Raw genomic sequence first — 12,299 nt, 5'->3', positions numbered from 1 at the left:
TAACAACTCTTGATTGAATAATAAAAACTACAGTTAAACACTAAAAAACTCTAAGCCATCTCCGTGGAGATGTTGCCTGTACAACGGCAAAGAGAATGACTGGGGTAGGCGGAGCCTAGGAGGGATCATGTGACAGCTTTGCTGGGCTCCAAGAAAGTAGTTCATGTCCAAAGAATGCATAGGTTTAAAAGGAGGAGTTTGTAAGAACTTTAACACTAGGTTAAGACTCCATGAAGGAGAAAAATATATAAAACAGGTTTAACAAGTTAAAGCCAGAACAAAACAAAGAATGTTTGGAAAATGAGCAATTTTTCTGTGGAACATCACAGAAAGAGTAGATTTGTCCTTTTAAGGTACTAGTAGATAAACTTTTATCCTAACCATATTGAAGAAAGTCTAGGAGTTCTAAAGGAATGCCTAGAGGAATCATGAGTGGAACACCAGGAATAGAAAATTTATGCTTACCTGATAAATGTATTTCTTTTTTGACACAATGAGTCCACAGATCATCTTAATTACTAATGGGATATTCACCTCCTGGTCAGTAGGAGGCGGCAAAGAGCACCACAGCAGAGCTGTTTAATAGCTCCTCCCTTTCCTCCCACCCCAGTCATTTGACCAAAGTTAAGGATAGAAAGGAAAAACCAAGGTGCAGAGGTGTCTGAAGTTTACAATAACTAACAACCTGTCTTACAAGAACAGGTCGTGCCGTGGACTCATCGTGTCAAAAAAGAAATTAATTTATCAGGTAAGCATAAATGTTCTTTTCTTTTTTAAGACACGATGAGTCCACGGATCATCTTAATTACTAATGGGATTCAATACCCAAGCTAGAGTACACAGATGATACAGGAGGGACAAGACAGGGAACCTAAACGGAAGGCACCACTGCTTGAAGAAACTTTCTCCCAAAAGCGGCATCAGCCGAGGCAAAAGTGTCAAATTTGTAGAATTTTGAAAAAGTGTGAAGAGAAGACCAAGTTGCAGCCTTGCAAATCTGTTCCACAGAAGCTTCATTTTTGAATGCCCATGAGGAAGCAACAGCCCTCGTGGAATGAGCCATAACTCTCTCAAAAGGCTGCTGTCCAGCAGTCTCATATGCAAACCGTATGATACTCTTCAGCCAAAAAGAAAGAGAAGTAGCCATAGCTTTCTGTCCCTTACGTTTTCCCGAAAAAAATCACAAACAAGGCAGAAGACTGACGAAAGTCCCTAGTCGCCTGCAGGTAAAACTTCAAAGCACGGACCACGTCCAATTGTGTCTCTTTCTGAGAAGGATTAGGACACAAAGAAGGAACAATAATCTTCTGATTAATGTTCTGATCAGAAACAACCTTAGGAAGAAATCCTAATTAAGTACGTAAAACTACATTATCTGAATGGAAAATAAGATAAGGAGACTAATACTGCAATGCCGAGAGCTCAGACACTATCCGAGCAGAAGAAATAGCAACAAGAAATAAAACTTTCTGTTAAGAATTATTGTTAGCGTGACCAGCGCCATCTTGTTCTTGGCTGCCATTTTGTCTTTGGCATCCATCTTGTCTCAATAACCTTTATTATAGCAATAATTATGTAGTGAAATATGCTGATGTTAGTAAGAATTGTATTAGCTAGTTGGCCTTGTAGATGTTCTGGGCAAAACGCCTTGAAACCGTTATCTCTATAAGATGTTCAAATATCCTTGTTATTCGCCTAGATGCACTGCTTATTATGACAATAGAAATATTGTTTAGAGTTGGTGTTTTTCCTGACAAACACTGTTTAAAACTGTGTAAAATGAAGCAGTGATAACGTGTCATCAACTTAACCCTATCTGCTGTTACTGTAGTATATAAGATGTGCTTTTTGTCTTTCAACAAACAAGAATGATCTTAGACTATTGCTGTGTGGTCTAAAGAGCTGTTCTCCGGATATCCTTATCAGATAATCTACATCATCGCCAGGTGGTACAGTGGGCCCGAGGCATAGGCCTGAACTGACACTCACCCCTTAAAACAACACCTAACAATTTCCAAGATAACAACTTAATATCTAAGGAATGCATGGGCTCAAACAGAGCCCCTTGAAGAACTTTGAGAACTAAATTAAGACTCCATGGAGGAGTAACTGGTTTGAAGACAGGCCTGATCCTGACCAAGGCCTGACAAAATGATTGTACATCTGGGACATCCGCCAGACATTTGTGTAACAAAATAGATATCGCAGAGATTTGACCCTTTAAGGAACTTGTCGATAATCCCTTCTCCAAGTCCTCTTGGAGAAAAGACAAAATTCTAGGAATCCTAACTCTATTCCACGAGTAACCCTTGGATTCGCACCAATAGAGATATTTACGTCAAATCTTATAGTAAATCCTTCTAGTTACAGGCTTACGAGCCTGAATCATGGTCTCTATGACTGAATCAGAAAACCCCCGCTTGGATAAAATTAAGCATTCAATTTCCAAGCAGTCAGCTGAGGGCCCCTGAATTAGAAGGTCCTTCCTCAATGGAAGCCTCCAAGGTGGCAGAGATGCCATCTCCACCAGATCTGCATACCAAATCCTGCGAGGCCAAGCCAGTGCTATGAGGATCACCAATGCCCTCTCCTGTTTGATTTGAGCAATGACCCGAGGAAGAAGAGCAAACAGAGGAAATAGGTATGCTAGACTGAAGGTCCAAGGAACCACCAGTTCATCTATTAGCTCCGACTGGTAGTCCATGGACCTCGACCTGTATCTCGGGAGCTTGGCATTCTGTCGGATGCCATGAGATCCAATTCCGGCTGACCACACTTGAGAATCAGGTTTGAAAACACTTCCGGATGGAGTTCCCACTCCCCAGGATAAAAAGTCTGCCTGCTCAGGAAATCCGCCTCCCAGTTGTCCACTCCTGGGATGTGGATCGCCGACAGACAGCAAGAGTGGACTTCTGCCCACTGGATTATTTTGGCTACCTTGGGCATCGCTAAGGAACTCCTTGTTCCTCCCTGATGATTGATGTAAGCCACTTAAGTTATATTGTCCGACTGGAACCTGATAAACCAGACCAAGGCTAACTGCGGCCAGGCCAGAAGGGCATTGAAGATCACTCTCAGTTCTAGAATGTTTATAGGAAGAACAGACTCTGGCTGAGTCCAAACTCCCTGAGCTTTTAGGGAGCCCCAGACTGCTCCCCACCCTAGAAGGCTGGCGTCTGTTGTCACAATTACCCAAGATGGTCTGCGAAAGCAAGTTCCCTGGGAGAGGTGATCCAGAGACAACCACCATTGAAGAGAATCCCTTGTCTCCTGCTCCAGTAGTATTCGAGGAGACAAGTCCACATAATCTCCATTCCATTGCCTGAGCATGCTGAACTGCAGTGATCTGAGGTGGAACCAAGCAAACGGGATGATGTCCATTGCCGCCACAATCAGCCCGATTACCTCCATACACTGAGCCACTGACGGCCGAGGAGTGGACTGAAGAACTAGGCAAGTATCCATAATCTTTGATTTCCTGACTTCTGTCAGAAAAATCTTCATAGACAGGGAATCTATTATGTTCCTAAGAAAGTTACCATTGTATTTGAAACTAAGGAACTCTTTTTCTAAATTTACCTTCCACTCGTGAGTTCGCAGGAAAGATAACATCTTGCATGTTGAAAGGATGGCACCTGGACTAAGATGTCATCCAGATAGGGCCCCGTGACCGAAGCACTGCCAACAGCAACCCCAGAATCTTTGTGAAAATTCTGGGAGCTGTGGCAAGACCGAAAGGAAGAGCCACGGATTGGAAGTATTTGTCCAGGAAGGCAAACCTTAGGAACTTGTGATGATCCCTGTGAATAGGAACATGTGGGTACGCGTCCTTTAAATCCACTGTTGTCATAAATTGACCCTGCTGGATCAAGGGAAGAATGGAACAAATAGTTTCCATCTTGAAAGACTGTACCCTGAGAAATTTGTTTAGACTTTTGAGGTCTAAAATTGGTCGGAAGATTCCCTCCTTCTTGGGAACCACGAACAGATTGGAATAAAAACCCTGACCCTGTTCCTGTACTGGAACGGGAACAATCACTCCCAGGGCGGAGAGGTCTCCTACGCAGTGTAAGAATGCCTCTGTCTTTGTCTGGTTTGCAGATAATCTTGAAAGTAGAAACCTGCCTCTGGGAGGAAAGTTTTTTAACTCTAGTTTGTATCCCTGGGATATTATTTATATTGCCCAGAGATCCTGAACATCCCGAACCCAAGCCTGAGCGAAGAAGGAAAGTCTGCCCCCCTACCAGATCCGGTTCCGGATTGGGAGCATGCCCTTCATGCTGTCTTGGATTCAATAGCAGGCTTCTTTGATTGTTTTCCATTATTCCAAGACTGGTTGGGTCTCCATGCAGGTTTAGATTGTTCCTGCTTAGAGGAGGAAGAGGAAGAATTTCCCTTGAAATTTCGAAAGTTACTCTGTCGTCCCTTCTGTTTGTTTCTCTTATCTTGAGGGAGAAGATGACCCTTACCTCCCAAGATATCAGAGATAATTTCCGTTAGGCCAGGTCCAAACAAGGTCTTCACCTTGTAAGGAATAGCCATAAGTTTAGACTTAGAGGAAACATCCGCAGACCAAGGTTTTAATCATAAGGCTCTGCGAGCTAGAATAGAGAACCCCGAAATCTTAGCTCCCAGCTTGATAACCTGAAGGGAAGCATCCGTAATAAAGGCATTAGCTAGTTTAAGAGCCTTTATCCTATCTTGGATCTCGTCCAAATAAGTTTCTGTCCTGAGAGCCTCAGACAGTGCATCATACCAATATGCCACCGCACTAGTGACGGTAGCAATGCACACAGCTGGTTGCCATTGCAGGCCCTGGTGTACATATATCTTTTTGAGTAAACCCTCTAACTTTTTGTCCATAGGATCTTTGAAGGCAAAACTATCCTCTATGGGAATAGTAGTTCTCTTAGCTAAGGTGGAAACGGCCCCTGTTAGGTACTGTTTGCCAAGCCTCTTTGATAGAGTTGGCTATGGGAAACATCTTCTTAACAATAGGAGAGGGAGAAAAAGGTATGCCCGGTCTCTCCCCTTCCTTAGCAATTATTTCAAAAGCTCGGTCAGGGACCGGAAACACATCTGTCGAGGAAGTAACCTCGAAATATTTGTTCAGCTTACTAGACTTCTTAGGGACAACCACTACCGTGGAGTCACTGTCGTCCAAAGTAACTAAAACCTCCCTAAGTAACAGACGGAGGTGATCTAGCTTAAACCTAAAAAGATACAACCTTATTATCAGCCAGAGGCATTACACTTTCTGAATCTGAAATTTCACTTTCAGATGCTACAGCGGTATCCTCCTCTTCGGGCTTTTGGGAGGGCACCTCCGAAATTGCAACAATTGCGTCAGAAACCCTGCTTACTGAATGTCTGATTTTCCTCTTATGCTTGCCCTGCAACATTGGAAAAGCAGACAATGCATCAGAAATTGTAGAAGACATGAGAGAAGCTATCGGTCAGATTACGACTTTTGCGGTAACAGGGGTGTGGAGATAACGTGCAGTTTTCTGTCACCGCTCACTTACATACAGCGCTGGTATTACGGGGTTTTATAAACCTGGCGTTAACAGACAAGAATTGAGCGTAGAGCAGAATTTTGCTCCACACTACACTCCAATACTAGTGCTGCTTAAGTCAGCGGTGAGCTGGTTGTGCGTGCTCGTGCACGATTTCCCCATAGGAATCAATGGGGAGAGCCGGCTGAAAAAAAGTCTAACACCTGCAAAAAAGCAGTGTAAAGCTCCGTAACGCAGCCACATTGATTCCTATGGAGAAACTAAATTTATGTTTACACCTAACACCCTAACATGAACCCAGAGTCTAAACACCCCTAATCTTACACTTATTAACCCCTAATCTGCCACCCTCAACGTCGCCACCACAATAATAAACATATTAACCCCTTAACCGCCATACTCCTGCATTGCAAACATTAGTTAAATATTATTAACCCCTAATCTGCCGTCGCTTAGATTCTGATTGGCTGATGAATTCTATCAGCCAATCGGAATTAAGGTAGAAAAAATCCTATTGGCTGATCCAATCAGTCAATAGGATTGAGCTTGCATTCTATTGGCTGTTCCAATCAGCCAATAGAATGCAAGCTCAATCCTATTGGCTGATTGCATCAGCCAATAGGATTTTTTCTACCTTAATTCCGATTGGCTGATAGAATTCATCAGCCAATCGGAATCTAAGAGATGCCATCTTGGATGACGTCACTTAAAGGTACCTTCATTCTGTGTTAGTCGTCGGATGAAGAGGATGCTCTGCATCAGATATCTTGAAGATGGACCTGCTCCGCGCTGGATGGATGAAGATAGAAGATGCCGTCTGGATGGTCCACGTCTGCCCGGTTGGAAGAAGACTTCTGCCCGTCTGGAGGAACACTTTGCCCGGCTTGGATGAAGACATCTCCTGATAAGTCGATCTTCAGGGGGTTAGTGTTAGGCTTTTTTAAGGGTGTATTGGGTAAGTTTTATTTTTAAGTTAGAGACATTGGGCGGCAAAAGAGCTAATTGCCCTTTTAAGGGCAATGCCCATCCAAATGCCCTTTTCAGGGCAATGGGGAGCTTAGTTTTTTTTAGCTAGTATTTTATTTGGGGGGTTGGTTGTGTGGGTGGTGGGTTTTACTGTTGGGGGTTGTTTGTATTTTTTTTTTTTACAGGTAAAAGAGCTGATTACTTTGGGGCAATGCAAAAGGCCCTTTTAAGGGCTATTGTTAGTTTAGTTTAGGCTAGGATTTTTTTTATTTTGCTGGGCTTTTTTTATTTTAATAGGGCTATTAGATTAGGTGTAATTAGTTTAAATATCTGTAATTTAGTGTCGTTTTTTTTGTACTTTAGATAATTTAATTTATTTAATTGTTTTTAATTTATGTAATTTATTTAATTATAGTGTAGTGTTAGGTGTTCGTGTAAATTAGGTTAGGTGTTATTTTACAGGTACTTTTGTATTTATTTTAGCTAGGTAGTTATTAAATAGTTAATAATTGTACCTAGTTAAAATAAATACAAACTTGCCTGTAAAATAAAAAAAAACCTAAGCTAGATACAATGTAACTATCAGTTATATTGTAGCTAAGGCCTAGATTTAGAGTTTGGCGGTAGCCGTGAAAACCAGCGTTAGAGACTCCTAACGCTGGTTTTAGGCTACCGCCGGTATTTGGAGTCAGTCAGGAAAGGGTCTAACGCTCACTTTCCAGCCGCGACTTTTCCATACCGCAGATCCCCTTACGTCAATTGCGTATCCTATCTTTTCAATGGGATATTTCTAACTCCGGTATTTAGAGTCGTGTCTGAAGTGAGCGTTAGAATTCTAACGACAAAACTCCAGCCGCAGAAAAAAGTCAGTAGTTAAGAGCTTTCTGGGCTAACGCCGGTTTATAAAGCTCTTAACTGCTGTCCTCTAAAGTACACTAACACCCATAAACTACCTATGTACCACTAAACCGAGGTCCCCCCACATCGCCGCCACACGATTAAAATTTTTTAACCCCTAATCTGCCGACCGCCACCTACGTTATACTTATGTACCCCTAATCTGCTGCCCCTAACACCGCCGACCCCTATATTATATTTATTAACCCCTAATCTGCCCCCCTCAACATCGCCTCCACCTGCCTACACTTATTAACCCCTAATCTGCCGAGCGGATCTCACCACTACTATAATAAAGTTATTAACCCCTAATCCGCCTCACTCCCGCCTCAATAACCCTATAATAAATAGTATTAACCCCTAATCTGCCCTCCCTAACATCGCCGACACCTAACTTCAAGTATTAACCCCTAATCTGCCGATCGGAGCTCACCGCTACTCTAATAAATTTTTTAACCCCTAAAGCTAATTTTAACCCTAACACCCCCCTAAGTTAAATATAATTTTATTCTAACTAAATACATTAACTCTTATTAAATAAATTATTCCTATTTAAATCTAAATACTTACCTGTAAAATAAATCCTAATATAGCTACAATATAAATTATAATTATATTATAGCTATTTTAGGATTAATATTTATTTTACAGGCAACTTTGTATTTATTTTAACCAGGTGCAATAGCTATTAAATAGTTAAGAACTATTTAATAGCTAAAATAGTTAAAATAATTACAAAATTACCTGTAAAATAAATCCTAACCTAAGTTACAATTAAACCTAACACTACACTATCAATAAATTAATTAAATACAATATCTACAATTATCTACAATTAAACCTAAAACTACACTATCAATAAATTAATTAAATAAAATACCTACAATTACCTACAATTAAACCTAACACTACACTATCAATAAATGAATTAAATACAATACCTACAAAAAACTACAATTAAATAAACTAACTAAAGTACAAAAAATAAAAAAGAACTAAGTTACAAAAAATAAAAAAATATTTACAAACATTAGAAAAATATTACAACAATTTTAAACTAATTACACCTACTCTAAGCCCCCTAATAAAATAACAAAGACCCCCAAAATAAAAAAATGCCCTACCCTATTCTAAATTTAAAAAGTTCAAAGCTCTTTTACCTTACCAGCCCTGAACAGGGCCCTTTGCGGGGCATGCCCCAAAGAATTCAGCTCTTTTGCCTGTAAAAAAAACACATACAATACCCCCCCAACATTACAACCCACCACCCACATACCCCTAATCTAACCCAAACCCCCCTTAAATAAACCTAACACTAAGCCCCTGAAGATCTTCCTACCTTATCTTCACCATACCAGGTTCACCGATCGGTCCTCGGAAGTGTTGATCCAAGCCCAAGCGGGGGGCTGAAGAGTGACGTCCATCCTCGGGCTGAAGTCTGGATCCAAGCGGCGGGTGAAGAAATCCATCATCGGGCCGAAGTCGGAAGTCCATCATCGGGATGAAGTCTTCTATCAAGCCGCATCTTCAATCTTCTTTCTTCTGGAGCGGAGCGGAGCCATCTTCTTCCAAGCCGACGCAACATCCTCTTCAACCGACGCCTACTAGCCGAATGACGGTTCCTTTAAATGACGTCATCCAAGATGGCGTCCCTCGAATTCATCAGCCAATCGGAATTAAGGTAGGAATATTCTGATTGGCTGATGGAATCAGCCAATCAGAATCAAGTTCAATCCGATTGGCTGATCCGATCAGCCAATCAGATTGAGCTCGCATTCTATTGGCTGTTCCGATCAGCCAATAGAATGCGAGCTCAATCTGATTGGCTGATCGGATCAGCCAATCGGATTGAACTTGATTCTGATTGGCTGATTCCATCAGCCAATCAGAATATTCCTACCTTAATTCCGATTGGCTGATAGAATCCTATCAGCCAATCGGAATTCGAGGGACGCTATCTTGGATGACGTCATTAAAAGGAACCGTCATTCGGCTAGTAGGCGTCGGTTGAAGAGGATGTTCCGCGTCGGCTTGGAAGAAGATGGCTCCGCTCCGCTCCAGAAGAAAGAAGATTGAAGATGCGGCTTGATAGAAGACTTCATCCCGATGATGGACTTCCGACTTCGGCCCGATGATGGATTTCTTCAGCCACCGCTTGGATCCAGACTTCAGCCCGAGGATGGACGTCACTCTTCAGCCCCCCGCTTGGGCTTGGATCAACACTTCCGAGGAGCGATCGGTGAACCTGGTATGGTGAAGATAAGGTAGGAAGATCTTCAGGGGCTTAGTGTTAGGTTTATTTAAGGGGGGTTTGGGTTAGATTAGGGGTATGTGGGTGGTGGGTTGTAATGTTGAGGGGGGGGTATTGTATGTGTTTTTTTTACAGGCAAAAGAGCTGAATTCTTTGGGGCATGCCCCGCAAAGGGCCCTGTTCAGGGCTGGTAAGGTAAAAGAGCTTTGAACTTTTTTAATTTAGAATAGGGTAGGGCATTTTTTTATTTTGGGGGTCTTTGTTATTTTATTAGGGGGCTTAGAGTAGGTGTAATTAGTTTAAAATTGTTGTAATATTTTTCTAATGTTTGTAAATATTTTTTTATTTTTTGTAACTTAGTTCTTTTTAATTTTTTGTACTTTAGTTAGTTTATTTAATTGTAGTTTTTTGTAGGTATTGTATTTAATTCATTTATTGATAGTGTAGTGTTAGGTTTAATTGTAGATAATTGTAGATATTGTATTTAATTAATTTATTGATAGTGTAGTGTTAGGTTTAATTGTAACTTAGGTTAGGATTTATTTTACAGGTAATTTTGTAATTATTTTAACTATTTTAGCTATTAAATAGTTCTTAACTATTTAATAGCTATTGTACCTGGTTAAAATAAATTCAAAGTTACCTGTAAAATAAATATAAATCCTAAAATAGCTATAATATAATTATAATTTATATTGTAGCTATATTAGGGTTTATTTTACAGGTAAGTATTTAGCTTTAAATAGGAATAATGTATTTAATAAGAGTTAATTTATTTCGTTAGATTTAAATTATATTTAATTTAGGGGGGTGTTAGGGTTAAAGTTAGACTTAGCTTTAGGGGTTAATACATTTATTAGAGTAGCGGTGAGCTCCTGTCGGCAGAATAGGGGTTAATACTTGAAGTTAGGTGTCGGCAATGTTAGGGAGGGCAGATTAGGGGTTAATACTATTTATTATAGGGTTATTGAGGCGGGAGTGAGGCGGATTAGGGGTTAATACATTTATTATAGTAGCGCTCAGGTCCGGTCGGTAGATTAGGGGTTAATAAGTGTAGTTAGGTGGAGGCGACGTTGGGAGGGGCAGATTAGGGGTTAATAAATATAATATAGGGGTCGGCGATGTTAGGGCAGCAGATTAGGGGTACATAGGGATAATGTAGGTGGCGGGGGTGTACGGGCGGCAGATTAGAGGTTAATAAGTGTAAGGTTAGGGGTGTTTAGACTCGGGGTACATGTTAGAGTGTTAGGTGCAGACGTAGGAAGTGTTTCCCCATAGGAAACAATAGGGCTGCGTTAGGAGCTGAACGCGGCTTTTTTGCAGGTGTTAGGTTTTTTTTCAGCTCAAACAGCCCCATTGTTTTCTATGGGGGAATCGTGCACGAGCACGTTTTTTAAGCTGGCCGTGTCCGTAAGCAACTCTGGTATCGAGAGTTGCAGTGGCGGTAAATATGCCTGTACTCTCCCTTTTTGGAGCCTAACGCAGCCATTCTGTGAACTCTCAATACCAGAGGTATTTAAAAGGTGCGGCCAGAAAAAAGCCAGCGTTAGCTACGCGGGTCGTTACCGACAAAACTCTAAATCTAGGCGATAGGGTTTATTTTACAGGTAAGTATTTAGTTTTAAATAGGAATAATATAGGTAATGATAGAAAAAACATTTTTTAGATTTATTTAAATTATATTTAAGATAGGGGGTGTTAGGTTTAGGGTTAGACTTAGGTTTAGGGGTTAATAACTTTAATATAGTGGCGGCGACGTTGGGGGCGGCAGATTAGGGGTTAATAAATGTAGGTAGGTGGCAGCGATGTTAGGGCCGGCAGATTAGGGGTTAATAATATTTAACTAGTGTTTGCGAGGCGGGAGTGTGGCGGTTTAGGGGTTAATATGTTTATTATAGTGGCGGCGATGTTGGAGGCGGAAGATTAGGGGTTAATAAGTGTAGGTAGGTGTCAGCGATGTTTGGATGTTTGGGGCAGCAGATTAGGGGGTTCATAAGTATAATATAGGTGGCGGCGGTGTCCGGAGCAGCAGATTAGGGGTAAATAATATAATGCAGGTGTCGGCGATGTCGGGGGCGGCAGATTAGGGGTTAATAAGTGTAAGATTAGGGGTGTTTAGACTCGGGGTTCATGTTAGGGTGTTAGGTGTTTATTTACCCATAGGAATCAATAGGGCTGCGTTAAGGAGTTTTACGCTGCTTTTTGGCAGGTGTTAGACTATTTTTCAGCCGGCTCTCCCCGTTGATTCCTATGGGTAAATCGTGCATGAGCACGTTACACCAGCTCCCCGCTGACTTAAGCAGCGCTGGTATTGGAGTGCAGTAATTAGAAAAATTTTGCTCAATGCTCACTTCCTGTCTTTTAACTCTGGGTTTGTAAAAACTCCTAATACCAGCGCTGTAGGTAAGTGAGCGGTGAGGGAAAACTGCTCGTTAGCACCACACAGCCTCTAACGCAAAACTCGTAATCTAGGTGTTTATTTGGCAGGGTAAGAAAAAAATTATTTATATTAAGTTTGCCAAAATCTTATGGTGGCTTGCCATGTCCAAATATTACATTTTACAATTATGCAGCCTTATGTAAATTTGCATTAGATTGGATTACGGAGAAGGATTATGTTGCTTTTTATGATTTAGAATCTAGACTGATCACCCCCTTTGCGTTGAAAG

General features: G+C 41.2%; 1 protein-coding gene across 1 annotated transcript in view; it reads right to left on the bottom strand.

Annotated features, from left to right (window-relative positions):
* The window catches only part of LOC128661351 (zinc finger protein 585A), a 1,234,370-nt gene that overhangs the window by 702,174 nt on the left and 519,897 nt on the right, over positions 1-12,299 (bottom strand). The window lies entirely within an intron of this gene.

Source organism: Bombina bombina, chromosome 5, assembly GCF_027579735.1.
Source record: "Bombina bombina isolate aBomBom1 chromosome 5, aBomBom1.pri, whole genome shotgun sequence".
NCBI lineage: Eukaryota > Metazoa > Chordata > Amphibia > Anura > Bombinatoridae > Bombina > Bombina bombina.
This window is presented reverse-complemented; position numbering and strand designations above follow the sequence as displayed.